Genomic DNA, 12,733 nt, shown 5'->3' with positions numbered 1-12,733 from the left:
TCTACCCCAGGGCAGCTCTCACGAGGCGTCTGTGAGTTGACAGTGGGGGATGGGTGCTCAAGACACAAACACACACATACACACGAACAGAGGGGTGGGGGAGGGGAGCTGCAGCAGGTAACACACTTCAACTTGGAGTTTGCTAAATGTATGCATCCACGTGTTGAAGTTTTCACATATTTGTTTCACATTAAACATGCTCTTTTCATTTGACTTTTTTTTTTAGAAAATCCGATTTCTTTGATGGTGCACTTTAATCTCCAAACAAATAAATAAATTATATATATATATAATTTATTAATTAATAAAAACAATTGATATAAAAACAGAGATTTTTAGCGTTTTAACACAATCTTAAGGCATGTTTTCAACATGCTTCCTGATCCATCAAACATGTTTTTATTACTATATATATATTTATTTTTTTTTTCAAGTAAAATAAAAGTGAGGGGAAACCTGATAGGTGTTGTAAACTTGAATTACATTTACAAACTAATTTAATATTATTGTTATAGTCGTAGTCTACCCCAGGGCAGCTCTCTTGAGGCTTCTGTGAGTTGACAGTGGGGGATGGGTGCTTAAAACACAAACACACACATACACACGAACAGAGGGGTGGGGGAGGGGAATTGCAGCAGGTAACACACTTCAACTTGGACTTTGCTAAATGTATGCATCCACGTGTTGAAGTTTTCACATATTTGTTTCACATTAAACATGCTCTTTTCATTTGACTTTTTTTTAGAAAACCCGATTTCTTTGATAACAATGCACTTAAATTTAATCTCCAAACAAATTAATACATTTCTTTATTTATTATATATTTATTTATTAATAATAAACAACTGATATAAAAACAGGGATTCCTGATCTATCAAGCATGTAGTTTGTATTTCTTTTTTTTTACTATATATATTCATTCATTCATTCATTCATGGGGTCGCCACAGCGGAATGAACTGCCAACTTATATAGTAAAAAAATGAAATACAAACTACATGCTTGATAGATCACATACACATTTTTATTATATGTTTTTTAAGTAAATAAAAGTGAGGGGACAGCAGACCCTCAATTTAACCTCTAAACACATCTGATCGTACTAATTTGAGCTTCCAGAACTGGTTTGACACAGTATCACCAGTGATAAAATCAATCTCTAGTAACTCACTCACTCACTCACTCATTCACTCACTCACTCAGTATCCTTCAGCATGGTTACTGATTTATCAGGGGTCGCCACAGCGGAATGAACTGCTAACTACTCTGGCATGTTTCCTACAGCAGGCCCATCTGCTACACCACTGCCTAATCCCTACCCCTAAACCTCACTCACTCACTCACTCACTCACTGTCCTTCAGCATAGTTACTAATTTATCAGGGGTCACCACAGCAGAATGAACCGCTAACTACTATGACATATTTTTCCTACATCGGGCCCATCCGCCACGCCACTGCCTAATCCCTACCCCTAAACCTACCTCACACACTCACTCACTCACTGTCCTTCAGCATAGTTACTAATTTATCAGGGGTCGCCACAGCGAAATGAACCGCTAACTATTCTGGCACATGTTTCATACAGTTGGCCCTTCCGCTACGCCACTGCCTAATCCCTACCCCTAAACCTCACTCACTCACTGTCCTTCAGCATAGCTACTGATTTATCAGGGGTCGCCACAGCGGAATGAACCACTAACTACTCTGACATGTTTTATACAGCGGGCCCATTTGCTACGCCACTGCTTAATCCCTACCCCTAAACCTCACTCACTCACTCACTCACTGTCCTTCAGCATAGTTACTGATTTATCAGGGGTCGCCACAGCAGAATGAACCTCTAACTACTCTGGCATATGTTTCACACAGCGGGCCCATCCGCTACGCCACTGCCTAATCCCTACCCCTAAACCTCACTGACTCACTTCAGCATAGTTACTGATTTATCAGGGGTCGCCACAGCGGAATGAACCACTAACTACTCTGACATGTTTTATACAGCTGGCCCATTTGCTACGCCACTGCTTAATCCCTACCCCTAAACCTCACTCACTCACTCACTCACTCACTGTCCTTCAGCATAGTTACTGATTTATCAGGGGTCGCCACAGCAGAATAAACCTCTAACTACTCTGGAATGTTTCATACAGCGGGCCCATCGGCTACGCCACTGCCTAATCCTTACCGCTAAACCTAACTCACACACTCACACACTCACTCACTATCCTTCAGCATAGTTACTTATTCATCAGGGGTCGCCACAGCGGAATGAACCACTAACTACTCTGGCATGTTTCATACAGCGGGCCCATTTGCTACGCCACTGCATAATCCCTACCCCTAAACCTCACTCACTCACTTACTCACTCACTCACTCACTCACTCACTCACTCACTCACTATCCTTCAGCATAGTTACTGATTTATCAGGGGTCGCCACAGTGGAATGAACTGCTAACTACTCTGACATATGTTTCCTACAGCAGGCCCATCCGCTACGCCACTGCATAATCCCTACCCCTAAACCTCACTCACTCACTCACTCACTCACTCACTCACTCACTCACTCACTCACTCACTCACTCACTCACTCACTGTCCTTCAGCATAGCTACTGATTTATCAGGGGTCGCCACAGCGGAATGAACCGCTAACTACTCTGACATGTTTCATACAGCGGGCCCATCCGCAACGCCACTGCTTAATCCCTACCCCTAAACCTCACTCACTCACTCACTCACTCACTCACTCACTCACTCACTCACTGTCCTTCAGCATAGTTACTGATTTATCAGGGGTCGCCACAGCGGAATGAACCGCTAACTACTCTGGCATGTTTCATACAGCGGGCCCATCCGCAACGCCACTGCTTAATCCCTACCCCTAAACCTCACTCACTCACTCACTCACTCACTCACTCACTCACTCACTGTCCTTCAGCATAGTTACTGATTTATCAGGGGTCGCCACAGCGGAATGAACCGCTAACTACTCTGGCATGTTTCATACAGCGGGCCCATCCGCAACGCCACTGCTTAATCCCTACCCCTAAACCTCACTCACTCACTCACTCACTCACTCACTGTCCTTCAGCATAGTTACTAATTTATCAGGGGTCGCCACAGCAGAATGAACCGCTAACTACTCTAGCATATGTTTCATACAGTGGGCCCATCATTTTCACTCACACTAATACACTACTGCTAATGTAGTTGATCAGTACCACTATAGCGCATGGGTTTGGACTGTGGAGGAAACCTACGCCGACACGGGGAGAACATGCAAACTCCACACAGAAATGCCAACTGGCCCAGATGACACTCGAACCAGCGACCTTCTTGCTGTTAGACAACTTCTTGTCGGCATAAACCTAGCCATAACTGTAAACTATTCTCAATATCAGAGAGGATGATTAGTCGTACAACAATGATGTAGAAGCATGTAACCCTCAATGTAAATCAACCTTAACATAAAATGTGAACTTATTCATCAATCTGATTGACTAATAGAAATGTTGTTCCAGGTTCAACAGGTCAAGGGTGTCAAACTCAGTTCCTGGAGAGCCACAGCCCTGCACAGTTTAGTTCCCAGCCTGCTTCAACAAACCTTTAGGTTTCAAACCATAGACATTATAATAGAAAGCTAAACGCCTCATGGTCCGCTTCAGTCCGTTGTTCCGATAAGTCAACGAGGTTAATCCGGTTATGACTGCTCTATAAACAGAGGCAACTGAACAGAGGAGCTGCTGTTTTGCCTGATATAAAATATAAGAACAGTATATTTTCTTAACTGATTATAATTTTATGGTGTCAAAAAAAAAAAAAAAACGTCCTGGCAGGTCTGTTGGAGCTAAACTCAGCAGGATTGTGGCCCTCCATAACCAAGTTTGGACACCCCTGGTTTAAAGTGATCTATTGTCTGGGTTGGTGTTGTATATCCAATTTAAACTAGCTTGTAATAAGCTGCCAGTACATTTCCTGTTATTTTACAGACGTATTTCTCTAGATATTATTTCTTATACACTTTATCATTCAAATACTGAAATATCAGTAAAAGTCACTTTGTTAAACTGTAGAGTTGAATTTTCCACATCAAAAAAGTGGACAGAGCAGAGATCGACATCCCATAATTAATTTTGTTATGAGTTTAGTTTTTTGTAATGCATATAGTGTATAAACGGCTCTAAATAGCTGTCCCACAGTAAAAGCTCTTCATGGAAAAACGGTATAGTTGTTGTACCAAACATTGAATTAGTTATAATAAAGTTCTACTTTTCAAGTTCATAAAAGTGATATCAAGGCTTGTTAATGGGGCATCTAGCTATCTATTATAATGTCTGTTTCAAACAAGCCTGGAGGACTCAATTAGTTTGATCAGGGGTGTTTCATTGAAGTAAAGCTGAACTGTGACCTGTAGCCTTCCAGGAAGAGTTTCACACATGTGAAATGTTGATCCAAGAACATGTTCCACTAGGTGAAATCACAATATCGGTGTATTCAGCACTCTCATTATGCAAAAAGCACAAGTTTAATAGAAACAGTGAATGCAAAGTAAGGCAACTGAAACTTCTGTCAATGAGAGACTGACTGTCTTCATACAGAGCTCAGTCTGAGGCCTACCCTCTGACCAGGCTGATCAGGCTCTTTCATCCTCCTTTTCCTTCCCTCTTTTCAGGTTGTCGCCATTGTTCATATCTAAATTTGTAACACCTGTGTCTATTCTGGCTCATATTTTGCACATGCACCTGTGAAAAAAATAATACAGAACTGGCACACATTCATACAGCTATCGTATCATTCCAAGTGTTTTATTTTTTTTTAAACTGACACTCTTTCTGTTTGGTGTTTTGTAACAAGAGCATCACAGTTCAAATCTGTTATAGTGGGCACACATCTGTTTAGACTTTTGTGTAAAGAGTGTCTGAAACTGCCTGAACTTAAGTTATTACAGAAAGACCATGGCTTTATTCCATTGAGAATTTGGCTGAAAAATATAAAATGCATGTCATATTAATACATTATTATTATCAGTGTTGGGTAAATGATTTTTAAAAAGTAATGAATTACAACAACATTAAAGTTGTATTTACAGCTCTTCCAGAATACTTATTAATATTTCTTGAAACTAGTAACTGAACACACAAACAAATATCCACAAATACACTACAGCAATGGACTTGTAGTTTTGTAGAATTGGTGTTAATAAGGTAAGAGTGAAGAGTTTCAGTGAGTCTGTGTCAGTTCTCACGTTTAGTGTCTGAGCATTTTAAAAAGGCTGTAAATTGCTTTTCTACCATATCTAAAATGTAATTAAATTACTCAAGAAGAAATGTAATCACTTCACTCAATACTATCAGAATCTCTATAAATCTCAGTGCATAGGAAATATAAAACAAACACTTTTTATTCTTTAAATATAATTTAAACCTGGCCTTTTAGCTTCCCTAACTTAAACAAATACTTTATTATCAACATGTTATTTAGATAACAAACAGAACTCTGGAAAAAGTTAAACATATAAAAAGTTTCCAAGTGATTTAACTATATATTAAACACAGAACTGGCAACTGTCTTAATTCATTGTTTACATTTGAATGAAATAAAAAGGCTTGAAGTATTTTTTATTTTATTTCTTTACATTTTTTAAGTTTTAGAAAAAATATATATTCATTATGTGATTTCGTTACAGTAAGTTAACTGATTATTTTGGACTATACTCCCATCACTGATTATATTTATCTTTATCTAAAATGTAATTAAATTACTCAATAAGAAATTTATACACTCATACTATTTATAATATATATAAATCTCAGTGCAAAGGAAATATAAACAATACACTTTTTATTCTTTATAAATGATTTAAACCGGGCATTTTAGCTTTCTTAACTTAAACAAATACTTATTAACATGTATTTAGATAAACAGAACTCTGGAAAAAAAGTTAAACATGTATACAAAAAGTTTCCAAGTGATGATACCATTTATTATACACGGATATACATCAAATTATATATTATATTCTGCCTAATTTCCTCCCGGTCGGACTCGGAGCTCCTCTCCTCCTTTCGTTCCCGGGCAGCTGAGCTCTTTGTAGCCGGAGGGAGCGTAGCTGCGGGCGGGGGAGGTGCGCGGTGCGGTCGCTGACAGTGTAGGACAGACAGACAGTTCAAAGAACACACAAACCAGGAAAACGTTTGATTCTGTTGCGTGTCGCTCTCGCGGGCCGTTTCGCGCTATTATGCCACAGTATTCCTCGGATCTGCTACTGTACAGCCTAAACTAAGTTACATACTGTACTTCCGTGTTGTCCGTTCCCTCGGGGATACAACGCGATCTGCGCAGAAACAGTACGATATAAACCTAGAATAAAATACCGTGCTTAAGGACACCTAATATAAGGCTTTCTTGACGCAGTTTGGTCATTTTCATTTAAATACTAATTAAAGTGCAATTTTATTTATACTGTCTCTTTTATTCTGTGAAGTAACCATAGTAACTTGCTGCCGCCATCTTTATTTTTACGCACTTCGCCTCTGATTCGTCAGATCAATAGGGGGCGTGACATCCTCCTTGTATCTTTCTGATTGGCCAGATCCCAAAAGTGTGTATCATTGCGTCATTGCAGTTCTCCTAGAGGGCGCTGTGTTATACACACTTTTGGGGTGGGGGGATACACACTTAGATACACAAATCATGTAAAAGTGCATTTTGAGGACAAGTGAGATTTTAAGCCAGGACACCATTTTGAAGCATGCTGAATACTGCTATATGGTCAGACAAATGAGGACCAAGAAAAAGTCCTCATTTGTCAAGGTGGTCCTCATTTTACTGGTGTGTACTCTGGCGAAAGTCCTCATTTTGGACATAAGCAAGTACACACACACACACACACACACACACACACACACACACACACACACACATGTATACATGCACATTTAGCAATACAAAGTTCCAGCTATTGTTCGAAAAAAATAAGCCAGAAAAGGAGGTATACATTTTTATTTATTTATAACTAGGTGTTTGCGAAAAAAAAAGAAAATCAGTTGTCATTGAACTCTGAAGAATCCCTGTGTTTCGATGATAAGCTTTGTATACATTACACATTCAGGGAAAGCCTGAAAAACCTGCCTATGGGGTAAAACTAAAACTAGCGAAGAGCAGTTTCTTTAACGTATATCAATGAGAGGGTGAACCAAAGCATCTGATGATTCACAAAGTAAAAACTGCCAGACAGATTCCGCAGAATTAGAACTGATGTTTTAGAATGAGCTTGCAGGGCTTTGAAAACTGATAGTAAGGGAGTGTTAACTGAATGCCCAAAATTACAAATTATAAAAAACAAGCATATTTGTATATAGTCTTTATAAACATATATGTGCATTTATACTGTATATGACAACAATTTAATGTATATGAGATTAAATAAAAACCTTTGAGTGTACCATGAATTTTATTGTTTTTGTGTGACCAAAATAGAACAACTAGAACAATAAGAAACTGTAGGTTTTTACTTAAAGGCAGCTTGCTATAGAATCCATTGTCTAAAGGGCTGCATGAGTGGCAATGAATAGAAGAAGTAAAACCAGTTTGTGAAGTGTTTTGTGAAGGTTTTTTGAGTAGTGGGGTTACCTTCACGTCATGACTTTGCCAAGTATGACGTGATTCCAATAGATAATTTTTGTTCGAAAATGTAATCCATACCTAATCCCTAGCGCAAAGCCAATAATAAATGTAAATTATTCTTAAAATCAAAGGGGAATAATAGTTGTAGAAGTGCACAAACCTAACCGAAAGCCTAAACTTAACACAAACAATAAACGTATCCCTTATTTTTGATTGGGATGTTGATCAAGGAACATGTCCTGCGTGGTGAAATCAGGTTAGGGGGAGTTACTTTGAACTTGACTGGTTCAAGTCCCAGCTGGGCTAGTTGGCATTTCTCTATGGAGTTTGCATATTTTGAGTAAACAAAGTTGGCCTTAGTGTATGTAGTGTATGAGTGTGAACATGAGAGTGTGTGGTGTTTCCTAGTATTGGGTTGTAGCTGGAAGGGCATCTGCTGTGTAAAACATATACATTTATTTTGTTTTACATTGAATGTATTTGTGAATCTAACAGAGAGGAGACGCGAACTGGTTTCTCAACAGCCTCTTCATGCTTCATAGAAGCATGCTTAGATAATGAATCAGCACTTTTTACAAACTCTTTAAGTTCACACAAATCAATTGCTCTGAATTTTGTGTATACCTCTGTTTAAACAAATATTTTCATTTTAATAGCCTCCACAGATAGTATGTAAGCTAAAATATGAAAGCCCTAATCAAACACATCTGTTTGTAGCTTTCTAGTGATCTTGAAGACACTGATCAGCTTCTTAATTAGTGTTCCATCACTGGTCTATCATGGCAAATAAAGGTTTTACTTTAGTTTTTTTTTATTTTTATAATGGAAATCAACATCGTTCAGCATTGTTTCTTAAAGTGTATTTCTTGCATGCAGTAAGTAGAAACTTCTTGCATGGCTTTTGTGACGACACATTTGACTTTAGGAAAAAAAATCATTACTTAACATTCTCTTCAAAAATGGGTGGATAGAAACATTCTTGATAGTTCTGGTGTTTATATAATATACATACAGCACTTAACTAAAGTATTGAACATATCATGATTTTTCCTGGTAAATATATTTCTAAAAGAGCTGTTGCTGAAATTGACCAAGATTTTGGTAAAAACCTAAACAATCCAAACATATAAAATGGTATCACTTTGGGAAAAACCGTGTGTAATAACAATAATGACATCCAAACGTACTGAACTACTGAAATACATTTAATAGTCCTTCATTCATTTATTTTCTTTTTGGCTTAGTACCTTTATCAATCGGGGTCACCACAGCGGAATGAACCACATATTTTCCAGAATATATTTTATGCAGCGGATGCCCTTACAGATGCAACCCATCATTGGCAACCATTCATACACTCTTATTTAGCTTACCCCATTCACCTACAGCGCAGGTCTTGGAAATGTGAAGGAAACTGAAGCACCCAGTGGAAACCCATGCTAACACAGGGAGAACATACAAACTTCACACAAAAATACCGACTGACCCAACTGAGGCTATAACCAGCAACCTTCATGCTGTCAGGCGACACCACTTCCCACTGCACCACATTTAATAATTTGTAGTCTAAAAAAAAAAGTCTAAAAATCTTGACGGTTTTGTGAGTCTCCTAGAAGTTCAGGAAATCCATTCATGAACAGTTTGTAAATGCAGTGTAACTCTGCAACTCAACATTTACTGGAAATAAATTCTTCTCATACAAAAAGAGTTTTGAACTCAGTCTTGAGGTTAATGAGTCAATTAATTGATTAAGTAAGTGTTTATAGAGTATAAAATGATAAGTGCCTACTGTTAACAAGATGAATCACTGAAGAGAAACACAGTCTCTCAAAATCTCAGAGGATCTTTAAAAAACACACCAAACAAAACATCACTACTAACCTGTTTGACTATATGTCTGTCAAAAGTCTACAAAAGCCCTCAATGAACATGACCATTTTCTACACGTCACCACTGATGAGAACAGAGGTTGCTCTACAATACTTTACTTTCATTTGTCATGTTAGTTGCTCCCTGCATGGTTGTTGTATGTGTAAGAGAATGAAGAAATATTACTATCAGGTTAAATCATGGATGCCCAAACTTGGTCCTAGAGGGCCAGTGTCTTGCAGAGTTTATCTCCAACCCCAATTAGACACACCTGAACCAGCTAAGCTCTTACAAGGTGTACTAAAAGCTTCCAGGCAGGTTTGTTGAAGCAAGTTGACCTCTGCAGGAAATCGGTCCTTCAGGGCTAGTGATGGGAAGTTCGGATCTTTTTTGTAAACTGAATCTTCCAAAAAACTTGTTTCAATGAATCGGTTAAAAAAATAAAAATAAATAAAAAATCACCAGTTCTTATATAAGGTATGTATAATGACAAAATCTGCAATGATTACAATCCTCCCATGTAGGGACTTAACATATAAAAAAAATCACCATGATCTGAAAAGTTTCTTACAATTAAGTTGTAAGAAGCTTAATTGCTACAGCATTAATCAAATGTCCATTTTTGGTTCAGACATTACTGTCTGTGTTTGGTTCACCACCTGCTGAATCACATATGCATAGTATCATCAACTCAATGGTTCACAAATCTGATCTCAGTATTTTTCTAGTAACTCAGGAAACTGCTTTATTTCAAGTCAGAGGATCGGACATGTTATAAATTAAACAACATGTGGATAAATGCTTACTGGAAATGCAAACCGTATCAAACGATTTAGTTTGATTTGGTGAACTTGCTCAACTGGTTCACTTAGAATACAGGTGTCAAACTCAGTTCCTGGGGGGCCGCAGCTCTACACACTTCAGTTGTAACTCTATTTAAACACAACTTATCACACTAATTAAGTCATTCAGGCTTGTTTGAAACCTACAGGTGTGTTAAGAGCAGGTTTGGAACTAAACTGTGCATGGCAGGACCAGAGTTTGACACCCCTGACTTAGAAGATCTGGATGAAAAGAACGATTCGTTTAGGATTGGCCATCACTATCCTGCACTGAGTTTGGGCACCCTTGGGTAAAATAATCAAATAATTATTTGAGTCAATAGTGTTTATGCCTATTGCTTATGGATCCCGCCTTCTGTTTTGTTCTGGTCACACCATGTCAACATTATAGGCAATGTGACGTCTTCATGTTCTAGGCACTGGGAAAATATCATCTTGTGTGCTGCGTCTTTGTGTGTGTGTGTGTGCAAATTAAGTCAAAAAGCCCTATAAAACAAACACTGTTCACATGAGTCGTGATGTCTGACAAAAATAATTTTTTTTTTTGTGAATTTTGGTAGACATTAAAAAAAAAAAAGTTGGTTATAAGTAAAGTGTTGATACTGTTTGTTGTGCTGTTTTTAATGATCCTCTGCTGAGATTTTGAGCAATTAAATGTGTTTTATTTTAGTTGATTTCATGTCAAACTGGATCCTATACAGGATTGGATCCTATAGTTTAAATTATACTTTCATTAGGGATGTCACACAGAGTTTCACGCCCTGGGATTGCATAGATCACATGGATACAATCTGAATTTAGTTCGAAGATATAGGGTGAACTAATATGCTTTAGCTAGTTGCCTGCTTCTAAGTGTATAGTTTATTTAGCCATTATTGTTTTTCCATGCACATGTTTTTTTTTTTTTTTTTTACAATGTTTTAAATTGTCACACATTTGTTTGTGGTTGATACAAATGTTATCCCGGATCTTCAATAAGGCATTCCTTCATTTCTTTGATCTAATTTTTTCTAGGTTATAATGGACTTGTTCTTGCTCTATGATTTTCAAGGATGGCAACACAATCAAGTCACTCCACATATCTTTGCCTTTTATTTCTTGCTCTGTGCTGTGGATAATTGCATGTTTGTTATAACGCATGCCTAACTACTTGTTTTTTAGGTTGGTAAAGTACTTCATGCAACTTTTGTAAAAATTCAGTTTTCACTGTTAAATTCTGAGATTCTATGGCTGCTACTACTATTATCCTTCTGTGTCATTTTGAAAACACAAATCCTTTCCTGCAATTAATAATTTCTGCAAGAATATCTTTACAATATATTTAAAGGCTACACAAAAAAATCATTCTGCTTGTTTCCCACCCTTTGTTTTTGTCCAGAGAGTGACTGTGGATATTTGAGAGTATCATTTCGTCATCTAGTGCTTTTATCATTGTTGTCTGGTCCAGAGTTGCCCAAAGTTGGTCAAAGTTGGCCCATTGTAACCTTTGATTTGGACCACCATCCCATACCAAAGGATGGGCAGGATTGGAGAGAATGCCTTTAAAAGGGATCGTCATTTCTTATTAGACATTAGCCCTTTTGTTTGTTTGTTTCCTACAAAAAAGCATTTCAATTGTAAGAGGCTGAATTATCATATGCATGACGTCTTTTTGACCCAAGAAGGTCCATACTGACTCCAAAGGGAGATAGATCTGAGCCTGGTGTGTGGTTTATGTTGATTGGTCTGATTGAATGTCTCAGCATTTGGGCTTTTGTCACATGCTCAAGAAAGATACAAAGAAGGTGTAAAACTCTGCTCTGCATCTTTTCTGTCTCTGTGTTCTCCTGCTCTGCTCCTCTCCTCCTCTGGAGTCTATCTTCTCTGACTCTACTGCAATCAGGCTAACTTCTGGGCCTGCTCTCTTTGTCTCTCTCCCTCCCCTTGTGTCTCTCCTTATACCTCTGGTAACTTTAATTTTACATTTAAGCTGGGTAAAATTTATACCATATGTTTTATAATTTCATATTTTATAATTTTATACAGTTATTTTGTAATTAATTCAGCTGTAACCATAGATAATTATTGTCATTAAATTATCTCATTTTCAAGTATTTGTGAATTACTTTTGATTTAACATCAACAGTTAACTGTTCCATATGTTCCCAACTGTTCGAATCGCTGTGGTTAAAACCCATTCTTACACAATCAATTAAATGTTGTAAATGAATCAGATTTTTATAAATGTAAATGTCACTGGACAAATAGAGGACTATTCATAAGACATCGATGAGCAAATCAAGGCAAAAATCTATAGTGTGAATCCATTCTGTCATAAATGACATTGTTTTTGTTTTCCCTGTAATAAGTTCATTTAAAAAAAAGAAAAGAAAATATGCTCTATTATTTAATATAAA

General features: G+C 37.5%; 1 protein-coding gene across 1 annotated transcript in view; it reads left to right on the top strand.

Moving 5' to 3' along the window:
- Window positions 1–12,733, top strand: part of gbgt1l3 (globoside alpha-1,3-N-acetylgalactosaminyltransferase 1, like 3) — a 53,179-nt gene that overhangs the window by 27,089 nt on the left and 13,357 nt on the right. The gene's annotated exons all lie outside the window — the stretch shown is intronic.

This window comes from Danio rerio, chromosome 5 (assembly GCF_049306965.1).
Source record: "Danio rerio strain Tuebingen ecotype United States chromosome 5, GRCz12tu, whole genome shotgun sequence".
NCBI lineage: Eukaryota > Metazoa > Chordata > Actinopteri > Cypriniformes > Danionidae > Danio > Danio rerio.
This window is presented reverse-complemented; position numbering and strand designations above follow the sequence as displayed.